Here is a 12,713-nt window from a genome sequence, read left to right as displayed (position 1 = left end):
TATTTATCATTTTGAAATATATTCTGAAATATAACAAAAATATATGATGTTAAGTGTGAAATACAGTATATTTACATTTATAACATATAATGTAAAATATATGACAAAATATATGGTCATAAAATGTTTAGCTTGCTAAAGAAGGGTCGAAAATGTACTTGATCATAGCAATTCCTCTACCTTTTCCCCTATACACAACAATAGGCTACCATATTTCACTACTGTATTATGACACACAGCTATAATAAATACTGTACTTACATTTAAATGACTGCAATGTACAATGACAGATAGTTGCTTTCCTAGGACTATTAGGCCATATTAGGTGGCACGTACCTAACACTGAGTGCAATTATTAGATTTATTGTTGTGTTTTATTGACATCTTTCCTGAAGTCATTTAAATATTGAACATATGCACAATATTTATGATGCAAGTATAACAATTTACAAAAGTTAAAACATATATGAACATATATGTTGTTAGTAAATATATTGACATATAAATATATTCACATATTTAACTAAAATATATTTTCAAAAAAATAAAAAATATATTTACATATATTTAACCAAAATATATTTATTGGGCCAATTTCGAATATTTGCATATATTCCAAAAATATATTTCAAAATATATTCTGAAAATATATTTCAAATATATTTCTTTTGTGTATGGGACACCTGATGTGCACTGGATGCAGAGTTATGGGTAAATAGTTCTACCCAGATCAACCATCTCTCTCACAGCCTTGACTACACAAGTGCTACTTGACAAAGCAGCCTATGGTACTAAAAACCTAAAAATATATATAAATACCCAATTAAACCCAATTAAATACACTCCTACAAGAGAGAGAGACCAAAAACAGCACATTCCCATGATGCTTTGCTGCATTAACAGTCAATGGCTGTGTCCAAAAACAGGCATGTGACTTGTTACCTAACTGCCCTATCAGGCAATGACTTTGCAGGCAGCGTTTGCGCACAAAGGTACCTCGCGAAACTGATTTCAGACAGACTTCTGAGGCAGCATAACGGTTTAATGATCTACAGCAAAATAGAGCAAGCTTTGGTGAGAAATTAACTAATATTTAATTACTACAATAGAAATGTATCACCAGAAATTACATCAGAAGTGGAAAACGTTGGTCAAAAACGTACACAAACTGACCACCAATGGCAACTTTCAGATGCCATCTTTATTTTTGACTGTCACAGAATGGAAAGCACAGAATTGTGGGATATCAAAGGCAGTGAAGGATACATCTATGCTGCCTTCAAAAATCAATCAGATTAAGGTATCTCAGGAGACAGGAAGTGAAGCTAACGCTGGATTGGGACGTGCCTTGATGCCTTCCTACCTTGGAATATGTCCTCTGAAGGCAGCTTTTCTAGCTTTTGGATGCAGCCAATCAGAACTACTCAAAGACTTACATTTGGCCATCAGAGTCAGGAACAGAATCTAAAATAAAACTCAAAATCAGTGTCCACACTTGTTGTTCGGTTCTAATGGTTATTTTGGTCAGGGCCACAAAAGAAAATGATACATTTAGTCCTGGTTCTCTTAGACTTTTGTGGCCAAACTTACCGAATTTAAAAAACAATGCTGTGTTCTGGGCTAAATGTGCTGGTTGTATGTGCATACATATGATGGTATTTTTACTAGCTGAGCACTGAGAAATATGTAAAGGAGTCAAAACAGTGCCAAGAATTCCTCCATCACATGCACACAAACAAAAATCTGCTGCTGCATCTTCGGTCTGTGTTGTTTCCCACTGAAAATGTGTTCCCATGAAAATGTATTCGAACCAAACCTGCCAAATGTGAACACACCCTTAATCAAAGGATCAAGATTCGAATCAGGAACAAAATTAGAATCAAGGCCTGTTCACACCAAGGATGATAACTATAACAATAACTAATACTAATAATACTAATTCTATGATAATAGAGACATCCAAACCTTATAATGATAACAACACAGAGGAACAATATTATTGAAATCACTTTCAAAACAATTTTTTCTAGCTGATGAACAATAAAAGAAATCTGACAGCCAATCAGAATCCATCCGACTTAACTGCAGCTAGAGCTTAGAATAACAGAATGTTATTGTTCGTTGGTGTGGACGCTCATATAGTTATCGTTATAGTAATCTTTACAGATATCACTTGTGAGAACAGTCAGGATCAGAATCAGAATCAGAATCGAAACCATGGATCAAGATTAGAGTCTGAATAACATCTGTAAGAAACTGTATCAGAATCAGACACTTGAAAATATATGGTCTTAAACATGCTCAACAAAATGTAAACAAAACATCATGACTATTAAATTGAGCAGGATGCATATAGAAAAGCAAAAGGAAAGAGGATGGTGGACAACCTTTGCAACGATCATTCATCCCTGAATTCATCTCTGCTAAGATAATAAAACAAGAGAGCTAATCTGGGGCAAACTCAGCAGTTTTAAACATCCTATAACACAGATCAAAGAGCTTTTCTTGTGTGCAAATGAACCTCACAGAGCGTCCTCTTCTGAGTAATGGAAATACACAGACTCAGCAAAGGAGAAATACAAATGCTGCACTACATTTTTTTTTCCCGTCGGCTCTCTTTACCCCTTCAAGATTCTGCCTTTAACTAAAGTGTCTTGCCTTCCATCATCTCTCTCTCTCCTCGCTCTTTCTCCAGGGTAATAAGTCGGCTCTCTCATTCCGTCACACGCTGTGCTACATTGATCAGGCCTGCAGGTCAAGTTCAATAGGAGCAGTGAGTGCCTCTTTTTTCCCCTCCTCAGACCAACACACACACCTACACATCCTGAAACACACAGGCACATACACACAATTACACACTAACAATACACACACACACACACACACACACATTCCTCATTCACAAAGTGTTGCGTGTCCCTCTAAGGAGGTCAGACTCCTGGAACGACTGTTCCAGCCTGTAAACAGCGGCTGGGCTCCCACTTCATTAACATTCAAGCACACAAACAAACAGTCAGAAACAAGAGCAGAACGTTCCAGAAAAACAGTATGTGATGTGTGCCGGTTGACGGTGACAGGAGATTTCGCATTGGCTCATGTGCACACAAACACACACACAAGCCTCAAGCATCAAATTTCTGTTTGCATTCATTTGTATTCAAGAAGGACACAGACCTCCTTGGTTTCCACACTCTTAAAAATAAAGGTTGTTTATTGGCATCAATGGTTCCGTGAAGACCCTTTAACATCCGTGTAACCTTTACATTGAACAAAATATTCTTAAAAATAAAGGTTTCATAAGGTGGTTATGCCACAGAAGAGCTGTTTTTGGTTTCCCTAAGAACATCTCAGTGAACAGTTTAAAAGAACCATTTTTTCTAGTGTAAAGAACATTTAAAAAATCTAAAGAACCATTTTCCACTATAAAAAACCTTTTGTGCAATGTAAAGGTTCCATATGGGTTCTTCCTGGAACCACAGATGCCAATAAAGAACCTTTGTTTTTAAAATGTTCTTGACGTAAAAAAAATGTTCTTCTAAGAACTGTTCACTGAACGGTTCTTTGGGGAACCAAAAATGGTTCTGCTATGGCATCACTGCAAAAACTCCTTTTTGGAACCTTTATTTTTAAGAGTGATTCATTCCAAAGAGAGCATTAGTTTATAATGTTTACATTAAGACACACTTGGTGCTGTGCTGCTGTGGCGTTTTATAGGGCGCATTTTAGCAATAAAACGAGTTAGCATTTATTGCTAACACTGAGGGTCGTTATGAGACACGCTGACCTCCACAGACACGCAAGTGAATTTATGAAGTATTCTCACAGCCATCATAGACACACACATTAGCACACACACACACACACAATCTCATGAAACAGCCCTCGGTCCGTTTGCACTGGACCATGGCAAACAGAGCACATCTGTTAATATACACAAAGTAATTACACTTTCATTTAACACACACACACACACACACACACCACTTTTCATTAAACACACTCTGACTGTTTTGAGCAGAAGAACCATCTCATTAGCCACTGCTGGGAGGTTGTGTGTGTAATGTGTGTGTGTGTACATGAATTGCTTTGTGTATGGAAATGTAGTCGAACGGCACTAGCATGTGTCATGGTACTCTGTTCCCCTTCTGTTACGGCTATTTCATCAATTTATCTTTATTTCTTTCCGTTTGATGAAGACAAACTGTATCATCCCAGAGGCATTTTTCACTTCTGCTGTCCTCCCCTTAAAAAATTACCATAGAAACGATAGCTTCTGCCAAAATACTGTAAAATCAGCCATCACTATCATCAAAACAAGAAATTTATGACAAAAAAATATATTTTAAGGGTTTCTCATATTAATCTATTATGGTTTTGCAACAGTTAATAAGTGTTGTAACTTGAGATTTGGCAGATACTTGGGTTAATGTTAAAGAAAAGTTGAGTTTTTAATCAACCATTCTTTTTTTCTAGTTTAGTTCAAACTTAAACTTTACAACAATAATTGTTTTATATGGTAGAAATAATTCAAATGTGATTTTTAGAAAATAAGGGACAACTCAAAATTATTTTTATGTGAACCTGCACTATAAGAAATATACTGTGGTAATATGAAGGAATTTTCCATATCTTGAATTACTCATTACATTGTGTTGCATTATATGGTTAAAGTAAATGGCCGTAGACCTAACAAATAATGTCCTGGCAGAAAAAGACTAGTACATCTCACAATGTGGAATAGTTCTTTAAAGGGATACATATGTATTTGTACACAAATCTAGAAAGAGATTACAACTTCCTCTGAAAAATTAAGATTCTTTATTGGCATTAATGGTTCCATGAAGAACCTTTTAAAATCTATTGAACCTTTTCATTGCACAAAAGGTTCTTTATAGTGTAAAAAGGTTCTTTCCGCACTTTTAAAGTGTTCATTACACTAAGAAAACATTGGTTATTTTAAGAACTGCTCACTGAAAGGTTCTTTGGGGAGCCAAAAAAATGGTTATTTTATTTCATTGCTGTGAAATCCCCCTTTTGGATGTAAAATGAGGCCAGTTTTGCAGTTGTCTATATTTTGAATTATTTTGGTCTTTTAGATAGACAAGATGACACTGGAAACTAATGGGAGTTTTGGGAGAGGATGGAGGTCTCACGGTTGCCATGGTGCCACAGGGTCGCGGGGGTCACAGCTGCAAGAGGCAGCTTTAGGAGATCGCTAACAATTGGGGGTCCACTAATCACACACACACACTCACACACACACACACACAGAGGCAGCTTTAAATGGAGCACCAGAGACAGCGCAGACTGCTTCACTCTTAGCAGGAATTCTGTGAGCAGCCACTCAGCCTTTCTCTGTTTCACCCCTTCATTCTCCAAATCTCTCACCTCTAGCCCCTCTGTTGGGCCAGCAAACCACTTCACAATCTCACCCTCCCACTCACACACACACAAACACCGCAAGATGTCCTTGGTCCTTTATGGCGGAGGACAGATGGTGTCCTGCCTTAAACCACTCAATTCTTTTTTTCCTACTTTCTCTATTTTTTATCTGTTTGGGAAGGGGGAGACAGGCTCTTGGGAAAGTGACCTAAACGTGGTGAACGCTTTAGTGAGACTTGAGTGGAGAAAAAGAGAAAATATGTATTATAAAAAAACAAAACTTTCTTGTTTGTCTCACACTTTTTAAGCATATTTAATTGCATGCATATTCATGCATATAATGTACATACAATACACAATCATATCATGTACACACAACCGAGCTAACAAAAATATGTCCTAAGAATGTTTTGGTAATGTTCCCATTTTTTTCGTAACTTTTTACATAACATTTTTACTCAGTCATGCGAACATTAAGGAAACATTTGATAATTGTTCAAACATTATGTTATATTTGAATGTTCTCTAAACATTCTGAAACAAGTAGTAACATTTAAAAAAAAAAAAAACGTTTTGAGAACATTATTAAAGACCAGATTACTTTGAACTAACATTATATAAATGTTACAGGAAGAACGCTTGTTCATAACTTTAGATAACCTTGCCAGAACATTCCCTGTTAGTGGGGAAAGTTCAAAACAAAGAAGTATTATTCTTTTAATGTGCAATTGAACCATTTAGTGCTCACTAACAGCTAAACACACACACACACACACACACACACACACACACACACACACACATATATACAGTCCATCTCTGCTGTCTGTCCTGACCTGGGTTTCGTATGCTCGGATTCAGCCCTGCTTCAGCTGTTAGCGTGGCCATCAGTGTTCAACTAGATAGATTAACAGCCATTTTAACCCCTAGTTCAGACAGCTGCATTGATCTGGACTGATATACTTCTGTGTAAATCCCCAGAGAAACAAACCAGGGTTGAAATCTGGGTTTAATCTGAGGTTAGCCCATCTTTATCGATCCATCTGGGCTTTCAGGATTCTACTCTTCTAGAATTATGTGAGTGCTCTGAGGTTCATGAGGGGAGTTCTGATGTATAGAATCATGGGAATGTGCTGATGCTGAGGTCACACATGAAGAGAGTTGTTTATACACTCTAAAATTAAAGGTTATCAGAATCTATGGCTTCATGAAGAACATCCATGGAACCATTTCATTGCATAAAAGGTTATTCATAGTGTAAAAAGGTTCTTTAGATTAATCTTATGATGTTCACACTAAGAAAAATTATACTTTTAAGAACTGCTCACTGAAAGGTTCTTCAGAGAACACAAAGTAGTTCTATGACATCCCTGCAAAAACTTGTTTCAGAACTTTTGTTTTTAAGAGTGTACATGAAGAAAATGTACATGTTCTAGAATCCTTGCAGTGTTCTGCTGAAGTCCATATTAATGTCCTAGAATGCTGAAAGCTTATGCCTATGTTATAGATATCTATTAGTCTAAAACATTGGATATATTTTGTTCCTGATATTCACACATGAAGATAATTTTACTGTTCTAGATCACAGGAATGTTCTGATGCTCAAGACATAGCAGAGTTCTAATGTTCTAGAATGTTGAAATGTATGCTTACATTATAGATATCTAGAACATTGGAGGTGTTTTGATGCTGGTATTCACACATGAATATAACGTTACTGTTCTAGATCACTGGAATGTTCTGATGCTCAAGACATATTAGGAGAGTTCTAATGTTCTAGAATGTTGAAATTGTACCCTTCGTTATTGATATCTAGAACATCATCTGTGTTTGATGCTGATATTCACACATGAATATAATTTTACTGTTCTAGATCACTGAAATGTTCTGATGCTCAAGACATTAGGAGAGTTCTAATGTTCGAAAATGTTGAAATTTTATTATAGATCTAGAACATCATGTGTTTGATGCTGGTATTCACACATGAATAGAATTTTACTGTTCTAGATCACTGAAATGTTCTGATGCTCAAGACATTAGGAGAGTTCTAATGTTCGAAAATGTTGAAATTTTATTATAGATCTAGAACATCATGTGTTTGATGCTGGTATTCACACATGAATAGAATTTTACTGTTCTAGATCACTGAAATGTTCTGATGCTCAAGACATTAGGAGAGTTCTACTGTTCGAAAATGTTGAAATTTTATTATAGATCTAGAACATCATGTGTTTGATGCTGGTATTCACACATGAATAGAATTTTACTGTTCTAGATCACTGAAATGTTCTGATGCTCAAGACATTAGGAGAGTTCTACTGTTCGAAAATGTTGAAATTTTATTATAGATCTAGAACATCATGTGTTTGATGCTGGTATTCACACATGAATAGAATTTTACTGTTCTAGATCACTGAAATGTTCTGATGCTCAAGACATTAGGAGAGTTCTACTGTTCGAAAATGTTGAAATTTTATTATAGATCTAGAACATCATGTGTTTGATGCTGGTATTCACACATGAATAGAATTTTACTAGAATTTTTCTAGATCCAGAGGTGGACAGTAACAAAGTACATTTACTTGAATACTGTACTTAAGTAGGCCTACACTTTTTGAGTATATGTACTTTACCAGAGTATTATTTGGCGGTTATTATTAAAAGGTTTGACGTTGGATTTTGGCTGGAAATAAAAGTCGGGTGATGTTGGATTCTGACGTCAACCCGATTTTCATTTTCAACCACAATACAACGCCTGTCCAACGTCGGAGATCAACGTCAATCTGATTCTGACCTGATTTTCATTTTCAACGTTGGGGTTGGCTTCTAAATGCGAATTCTGTCATTGTTTTGGAGCACACTAATTTATAGATAACAGTAAGGCTAATATAATCCTACTAAAAGCCATAAACTTTAAATAGGGCTCTATTTGAGGGAACAGCCATTTGGGTGTCCAAAACCATTGTGGACCGTTATTGAGTGCACTTATTCAATCTCACATTCAATCCCACTACTGGAACTGTGTTCTAGATCTAAATTTGATATTGATATGAGGGTAGGTAGGCAGGCATAGATTCAGAGGCATAAGGTACTGTAAGTATTACATACAACAATGCAACAATAATAAAACAATGCATTGACACTATTTGACCAGTAGTATCTGTACTTTGAAATTTATGTCGACATTGGAACATTAACTGAAATGATGCTGAGATTCTTGCTTTTATGTTCTAGAATTGGAATGTTCATACATTTGGAGAGTTCAAATGCTCTGGTATTGATGCTAACATAATAATTATTTTAAAGTTCTGGTATCCTTGGAGTATTATTGTGCTGAAATTCATATATATGAATATAAAAGATGATGTACAGTCATTTGTATCCTTGAACATGAAATGTTGAGTTAATACTGAGTTTTAATATAGTTTATAATTCTACAGTTTTATTTAATAATTTTACTTGTATATTATCTTAATATTTCTGAAAAGAGAAAAGACTAAACACTAAAGCATGATAATCTCTAACTGAGATACGAGATAGCGCTATTTACGTTTGTATTATCTGTTTCAGTTACGTCGATTTCTGATACAGCATTGCCGCGGACGATGACAAATATTAAGAAATATCAGATGGCGATATCAGTATCAAGTAGCCTTTCCCCTAGTTTAGTGTTAAATGTGCTAGCTAGAATGCATAAAGAAAGGTAATGTGCCTCTATTTGGAAGAAAATTTAAAGCCACAGTGACCCTGAAAACATGACCTCTTATATTTATACTCTCACGTCTTCAGAGAACAGATCAGGATACAGGAGGAGAAAAAACATTCATGTGGATTTTTAATGGTCTGTTGCAAAGGCGGTAAAATCCAATCAGCCATTAAACTACCAAACTCCTGCACAGAAGAGCAGAAGAGAAAGAGACTTGAGGTTTTTTTTCCCCCATCAAGTCATAAAAGTTCAGGGAACAAGGGAATCAATCAGCGGTATCAGTTAGCCGCCTTCCAAAGATCTTGGACAATCAACTAAATATCTTAATGACTTTGGATTTGCACATTACAGTTTTATCATAACCGCCTAAGCTACTCAGACAAAGATTTACACCCATTATCTAAATAATACCCCTAATTAGTGTGTTCATTATATCCTCCCACACAAAGCCAGAGACACAGACACCTCTGGATTACCTACTTAATCTGATGATGCAATGTCATTTCCCCACTCACCCGAAACCAGCGCCAAATGTTTGTCACAATTAGATGGAAAATACATAATCCTCACAAATGCTCTAGAAGAACATCAGACATGGAGCTAAAATCTGAATGCTCAGACCATAGAAGGGATAGAAGCACGCAGGAGCTCAAATTATAACCCCATTAAAATCCCACACCCTTGTGAAAAATATATGTAATTCTGCATTTTTGTTGTAATAATGGACATGCCTGCTGGGCTTCAAGATTATACATATTTAAACAACTACCCAATAAAAATGAGGGAGATATTGGGTCTGGCTGTGAGAGAAAAAGAGGAAGAGAAGCATTATTATTAATCTTATTAATAATATATTAAATTGCATTACATATGTATTGTGTATACTGTATACAGATGGTTTAGTTATGATATTTGGTTGAATAAAGTTTTACACAAAACTCATTTATTTCTATTTAAAATGTATTCGATTTCGATGTTCGCCATTATGCTTGCCAAGAGCTTTAATCAGTATTTTACTATTTTTTAGCTCTTAAGATTCACTTTCACACCATATTATTTTGGAAACAGGTGGTACTGCAGGGTTTGATCTAATGACACATGTGACGAGACAGTGTTTCTGCTGCATGTATGTGTGTTTGGGGTGCTGTTGACCCCAGTTTTGCTGTGCACAGTGGGGGTCTTAATACAGAGAGCTGAACTGCCCCTCTTTTATAAGGAGCATAATAGCCATTCGCTCACAGCTGACCAACGCTATCAAAGGGAGAGGAGGCATGTGGGATTACAGATTTAACGAGCCCTTTGTGCAGACTAATTACATGTGAATGAGGGTCTGTAGGAGCTCATCCACCCCTTGTATCTACCACAGGTGAACCCCAAACAACCCCCCCCCCCCCCCCACACACACACACACATTCAAACTTGTGTCACAGACAGAAAACACAACACAAAGTAATTGAGTTATATGATGAAATATATTGCAATTGATTTATTTCAGTGCACTTTATTATAAATGTGAGCAATAACAAAATAAGAAATTTGTTCCTGTATTACCATAATGCACTTTCAATCACAAAACTTTCTAACAAAAATTTATAGAAATGTTTTAGTAAACATTTTATATACCTGTGTTTGTAAAAAAATATATATATATTTGGAAAATTGAATTATTTATTTATTTATATTTATATATATATATAGTTATTTCTTTCTTTTCTTTTTATTCATGTCATATTCTTGATACTCTATTTGTATTATTGTTGTTGCACAAGGGAGAATCATTTGTATGTATGCAATATCTCTGTGGAAAATATAAGGACCTTGAACCTTAAACATATAAACACTTTATATATTATGTAATTATATTAATGTGACCCTGGACCACAAAACCAGTCACATGGCTAATATTTTGGAAATTGAGATGTATACATCTGAAATCTGAATAAATAAGCTTTCCATTGATGTATGGTTTGTTAGGATAGGATAATATTTGGCTGAGATTTGAAAATCTGGAATCTGAGGGTGCAAAAAAATCTGTAATATAATATTATTATATTATGCTCAATAGATTAGTATATTTAAAATATGTTTTTTATATATATATTTTCATATAAGCTATTCATAATGTAGCAAACTGTAATTAATTATGCAATGCCTGTTAAGGACACTGAGTGCTATACCAGAGTGTTTGTGCTATGAAAAAGAAAAAGTAAGAAAAATCCCCATGATGATCATGTTTTGAATTGGAACATTTAGTTACTCAACAGTCCTATCTAATTAAGCCATGAGAAATTAAATAACTCCAGCACAGGGTCGATATAATTACTGCTAATTTATTGCTCAGATTATTCACCATTAATTCTTGTTCTCTCAAACACCGAATGGAGAACCTATAGCATGAGATAACTGTTGGATGCTAAACGCTAGGCCTTTTCGTCCCTTTAACGGTTCTAGCATCGTTTATGCGTTATTAGGATGTGTAATTGAACAGCCCATAGTTTGCATATTACTTTATTAAGATAATGTATTTTCTGCTTGGCCGTGCACGCCTGTGTTAAAGCTTCTGAATCTTAAAATTACAACTCAATTAACACGACCGCTTTTTGCATTTCACCAAAACTCCTGAGCATTTGGCAATCTGCACTCACAAAAAAGTATCAAGGGACGATCGTGTTTTTTTTTTTGTTTTTTTTTTGTGTGGAATATTTTACACTGCAGTGTCTTATGATGCATTACAAGAAGGTGCAAAAAATGTGTCCAGAGAAGTGTGTGTGGGTGCATGTTTACAAAAGGCTGTGGCTGGGGTGGAGGTAGAGCCTGCCATTCACCTCTCACTGGCCCTGCGGCCCTGCGATGCCCTGCATGCGCTTTTCAGGCTTTGAAATGGGCTTTATGTGCGCGAGGAGAGAGAGAGAAAAGGCTCGAGCAGCTGTGACGTGGGCGGCGTTGTTTCATTCACCTCTCGCCATGGCAACGGACAGGGGCCCGAAAAAATGTCCCCTCCTTGAGCCATGTGAGAGACTCTGAAATCCCATCAGAACATAAAGTGCAGTTATTTCAGCCATGAAAATAAAATACAAACAACTCAAATATAAAACAAATGTAGGCCTAATTATTATTATATAATTTGTCCATACATTCCTGAATAATTATTAATTCTCAGACACCTGTTTAATCTCCATATGTAGGCTACTGTAAGCATTTAATTCGGTAACTTCATTGAACTCTATTATTAAGATGATTTGGTTGTGCTCACAATACTAGGTTGAGAACTTTACCTTAAAAGCTTCAGTTAACTAATGCCTTATTTTTTTAAGTTTAAGTTTTTTTTTAAGTTAAAGCTCACTGCACTTTTCAACCATTTTGAATTCATTACTGATAAATAAAATGAAATTAAAAGTCACAAACACAAATTACATTAATTAGATCGATTAGATGATGACGATATTTTAAAGTGCAGGGTAACATTTATGAATTATGTGCATGATAGTGTCTTAGTCTTTTTTCTTTTTCGATGTGAAATATCGCACTCGCATGTGTTTATTCATTTTTGAAAAGCATATTGTTTTTATCCACTTATTTTAAATAAATATAAGATATAAATAGGCCTATATAAAACACGCGCTGT

This window comes from Abramis brama (genome assembly GCF_963993115.1).
Source record: "Abramis brama genome assembly, chromosome: 4".
Taxonomy (NCBI): domain Eukaryota; kingdom Metazoa; phylum Chordata; class Actinopteri; order Cypriniformes; family Leuciscidae; genus Abramis; species Abramis brama.
This window is presented reverse-complemented; position numbering follows the sequence as displayed.